This window comes from Scylla paramamosain, chromosome 18 (assembly GCF_035594125.1).
Source record: "Scylla paramamosain isolate STU-SP2022 chromosome 18, ASM3559412v1, whole genome shotgun sequence".
Taxonomy (NCBI): Eukaryota; Metazoa; Arthropoda; class Malacostraca; order Decapoda; family Portunidae; genus Scylla; species Scylla paramamosain.
Genome location: NC_087168.1, coordinates 11,933,771 through 11,939,649, shown reverse-complemented (window position 1 = coordinate 11,939,649; position 5,879 = coordinate 11,933,771).

Sequence of the window (5,879 nt, the reverse complement as noted above, 5' to 3'; positions counted from 1 at the left end):
ATTTATCAAGAATTTTAAGAAATTAGAATTTGAACATAGGGAAAGATGAGAGATGAAGATGTGGGACATCAAGGTAAATAGAGAAAATATATTATAGTTAATGGAGCTAGAAGAAGGGAGAGCAACTAGACCAGATGATAAGTTAAGACAATTTTAAACATAAAACAGCAAATGCTGCAAGAAGCCAACAGGCTTACATGGAGCAGTGCCTGTATGAAACGAGCCTACCTATCCACGAAGTCATCGTCTTTCAAAGTTCTCTTTTGACTCAGCACTAAGAAACTGATTACTGAATATATTCCAGTCATTTACCACTCTCATCTGAGAACTAGTAATCTTCCCCTCTTTTCAAATGTAACTCTTATCAAGCTTGAATCCATTACTTCGAATCCTATACCGAATAGTCATTGTGAGTATTTTGCTTACATCACCTTTATTATATCCCTCGTGTCACCTAAATACCCTTACCAGATCTCTTAAAGGTCGTTTCACACTTGTTGCGAAACTACACAAGCCACGCAATGCAGCGGGAGAACGCGAACGATGCTTGCTATGCGAGTGTTCACACTGGATAATATGTCAGCTATCAATTTTCAAACTAAGACCCGTTGTTACTCTCAGTCTATTAGTCTTAGTGATGGGAGACCGTTCTCTGTTGCCCCATAAGGATAGGGAGGAGGAAGAGTTACTAATGATGATTGCTACCAAAATACGTCTCATCATGAACTAAATCACCAAACCCAAGTCACACACTGGCATCGAAGGTATGGACCTTCACAACTAAGAGCTACAGAGCCCCCCAACGACCCTGAATGACGTAAACAAGGTGCCTCCTACTGCTGCCTGCCACCCACGTGGATGAGTCTGTGATCTTCCGAGCTGGTGCTGACCATAACAAGCCTCTCGACCTCATTCTACTGCATCCCATTCTATCAAATCCACACCCCTGCCAAGATACAACAGTCAAGTGATCTACACACCTACTCCACCACCATGGTCGGTACCAGGACAACCCAATATGAGGCTCCCTCATCACTCACTCCCCAGACTACTACCACTCCAACCGCATTCCCAGTCTCTACATCGGCAGCAGCTGTCCCCCAACCTCACCCCTCGCCTGTGGAAAAGATCTTCAGCAGCATTCAGGACAAGATTACCTCCCCAGAATTGAAGGCTGTTGTTGATGCTATAATCACAGCTGTTCAACTTCTAAAAGAAAACAAGGACCAGGAAATAAAACGGCTCCAATCAACTGTAAGTACCCTAGAAAAGAGAGTTGTACAACTAGAGGATCAGTTGGACGATGTAAGTCAATATGAGAGGCGAGACACAGTTATCATCAGCGGTCCAGATCTACCCCAGGAGACAGGTGGTGAAAACCCTACCAATGTAGTGGTGGACACCATCAAGCGCACTCTCAACATTAACATCACACCCTCTGAAATCAATGTTGCTCACAGACTTGGAACAAAGAACAAACAAACTGTCAAGACTCCTATAATTGTCAAGCTTCACAGTCGCCAAAAAAAGATGAATTGTTAAGTGCATGTGTCACAGTCAAACCAAACATTTTTATCAATGAATCTCTCACCCCAAAGCGACGTTCTATTTTTAAGACAATATGGAACAAGAAAACAACACAGAGATTTGTTTCAACAGTGCTACACTCGTGATGGGAAAATCTGTGTAAAACTCAGGTGTTCTAATCAAAAGCACACAATAACCTCAGAATGGGACCTTAACAATTTCCTAGACAAATTCCCTGCTCTTAGGAACAATGCTCAACCATCCAGTTAAAGTTGTTACTACTGCAGTTTCATTCCTTATCTGTATGCCTTAAGAATAAGAACATGCTATTTATCCCGACAAATGTCAATGCTGGACCTCACTACTTGACCAAAGAAGTGAATAACCTATGACATATATTTTACACCAGGGTCTTCAGTATTAAAAGAGAATCAACTTATACTAATGTAGACCTCAAGGGAGTATATTATGGTCCAGCACTAGACACTTCTTTATTCCTACTACTTAGCAATATTCTTCATGTGCAATATGAATCCATTACCTTTCCCCATACTTTATTACTACAAAATCATGTACTACTACTTCTTAAAACCTGTACCTGACTCTACCACTAGTTTTCTATCACTGTCTACATTGTATGAATTTATGAGATAACTAAATAATTTATCACATTTTGTCAACCATGAACATTTACCATTCAATTTCATGCTAACATTGCTAATGCATATACTACCCATATATTACTTAGTCACCAACACACCTCTATCCATTGATGTAGCCGTACTGTGATACATTATTACAACTACTATGCATACCTTAAAATGCCAGAAATCCTCTTTTATTTTTATAACCAATCCCATCACCATTTTTTTACTCATTCACATCCTTTTCATCTATTCATGGAAAATCTTTATGCATCCCTTTATGACGATATTATCACTGACAACTCTGAAAACCCAAATGACACTAGTTTGGACATAATTAGAACCGTAAATGGACATACAGACCTAACAAGCATATCAAATTATTACAGTATTGAAGAATATAACCAACAGACACAGACTACATCAAATATACCTAAGTCTTCCCTTAGCATCCTTCACCTTAACATTAGATCCCTCCAAAAAAACTATGATAACTTAACATCTTTTTTAAACTGTTTGAGCATCCAACCTCATGTCATTGCACTTACAGAAACCTGGCTTAAAGACACTAACCAACATCACTACCATCTTGATGGTTACTCTACATATCACTCTTTGAGAATGAACAAGGAACACGGAGGAGTAAGTTTACTGATTAACTCTGATATCCATTCTGAACCCATTCATCAACATACATTTGTAAATGAAACCATGGAAATTTGTTCTGTGCAATTAAACCTTTGAACTAACTTAATAATCTCCGTCATCTATAGACCACATAGTAAACATGTTGCAGTGGAAGAGTTCTCACTTGCACTAAATGACATCTTAACTCAGAACACATTCACAAAAAACAACACCATTCTTCTTGGTGATCTCAATATCAATCTTCTAGAACACACTTCCCATCAACCAACCAATAATTTCCTTAATACCATGCAAGCTCTTAACTATTTCCCACATATATCTCATCCCACCAGATTTCCTGATAATCCTACGCTAGGCCAACCCTCACTTCTTGATCATATATGGACGAATTACACACCATTATCAATCTCGGGCATTATTCACCATCCAATATCCGACCACCTCCCAATCTTTCTGAACATATCCTTAATGTCCAACTTGTCTACTAAACATAAAATAACTTTTAGAATTTCTAATGCACACAATCATAACTTGTTCACATCTGATCTAGCTTCAATAAGCTGGAATGACATTCTCACTTCTAATAATATAGAAGAAAACTTTGAAACCTTTAATAGAACGCTTCATAATTTGTATGATATACATTTTCCAAAAGTTACTAAATTTGTGTCATCCAAAAGACTCAGTAATCCTTGGTTAACGCCAAATATACTAGCCTCCATTAAACATAAAAGTAATCTATTCAAAATGTACAAACTAGGGACCATTGACCATAATACATATACACAATACCGTAATCGAGTGACTCGGATAATAAGGACAGCCAAAACAAATTACTACATGAACATTTTTAACAGTTTTAGGCATAACACAAAGAAAATTTGGCAGACTATTAATGAGCTATCTGGCAAGCATTTACCAAAAACTAACATATCGAATATACGTCTCAACAACACAACACATAATAATCCACAACAAATAGCCGAGGTCCTTAATGAACACTTCAGTGAAGTGGCAGCTAAACTTAATAATAATCTCCCACCAGCAAATAGAAGTGCATCTGACCTTCTGCGAGGTAACTACCCAAATTCTATGTCTATCCCACCAGTTTCTCCACAGGACATTATAAATACTATAAAGAAACTAAAAAATAAGATGTCAAATGTTGTAGAAATTCCTATTTCTTTATTAAAATGAAATTGTACACTGATTGCCTACCCCATTTCATTACTTTTCAACCAATCACTCAACTCCGGTATATTTCCCGCTACCCTAAAAAATGCCAACATTACTCCTATCCATAAATCTGGTCCCACAAATGACCCAAATAATTACCGCCCTATCTCTACGCTATCTGCATTCTCTAAAATATTTGAAAGCCTAATGAAAAATGGATTATTGTCATACCTGCAAAAATACAAAATACTAAGCGACTCTCAGTACGGGTTCAGACCAGGCTTAAATACTTACCATGCCCTCAATAAATTCTCCTCTCACATTTACTCATCTCTTGATAATAAATTATCTGTATTATCTATCTTTGTAGACTTCTCCAAAGCTTTTGATACAGTTAACCACAACATTCTTCTCAAAAAACTTCACCATTATGGCATTCGAGGCCCTATCCACTCCTGGTTTAAAACTTACCTAACTGATAGATCCCAATGTACACTTCTTGAAGGCTACAAATCATCTGTCAGAAAAATCACTACAGGCATCCCACAAGGAAGTGTCCTGGGACCCATGCTGTTCCTTATATATATCAACGATGTTGTTCAAACATTTGACCATGCAGATACCATTCTTTTTGCTGATGACATGACCCTCTATTTCACTGGCCATACTAATGATACCTTATTCCACTCTGCTAATGCAGACCTTAACAAATTAAATGAATGGTGTTTGAGTAACCGACTTACCATAAACAGCGATAAAACCTACTTCATGCTATTCTCCAACAAGAATGATAATAACTTGCCAGAATTAATAATAAGAAACAGTCAAATAGCTAGAACTAGTAAACTTAAATTCTTAGGAGTAACCTATGATGAAAACCTTACATTTAAATTTCACACAACTAACATTTCCCAGAAACTGTCACGTTGTACTGCCATGCTCTATAAAATAAGGGATTTTATGCCTACCGAGATCCTTAGAACAATGTACTATGCCCACATATACCCACACCTACAATATTGTAATCCAATATGGGCTAACACTCAAGCTACACACCTAAATTGCATAAACCTCATTCATAAAAAAATAATACGGATTATCACAAAAAGTTCATATCTTGAACACACAGCTCCACTCTTAAAAAGGCATGAAAATTCTAAAACTCGAAGACATAACAAAACTTTCCATTGCAACATCTATGTACAAAAAACAAATTAATGTCTCTCTTCCACCACATGAATACACAACACGACAAAGACAACGCCTTTGTCTACCTACCCATCGCCTTAGTATCTTCTGCCGCTCGACTTCCTACCTAGGCCCCTCAATATGGAATTCACTACCCTCGCAATACAAAAATGTCTACTCTATTCACAAATTCAAAAGCAAACTAAAGAGTCATTTTCTGGATGCATACTAATCAGTCACTTCCTACACTCATACCTTATATTACTTCCCCCCTGATCTTACAAAACTAACCCTACAAAACTTTATCATCTTTCCTGTACTTTATTTTTAAACACATCTATATGATTTCAGTCTCATATATGTATCAATTTATATCACCTAACCCTATGTGTCATCCCATCCATCTTCATACTCAACTTTATAACAATATAGATATATTTATTCTGTATAAACCTTATCATATTATGTTTTTATTTATCTTCATGATAGATTTTTCGATTTTAAGTTGTCTATTGTGTTTACTTTAAGTAATGTATTTTAAATTTTTCATTTGCCTGAAAAGCATCAAGCTTATACATAGGCTGGCCAATAATGTATACCTATCCAATAATGAAATGTATAAACCTAGGCTATAATAAAGTGTTTAAGTGTTTAAGCCATGTACAAGAACACAAAGAAATGGGTACATGAAACGAA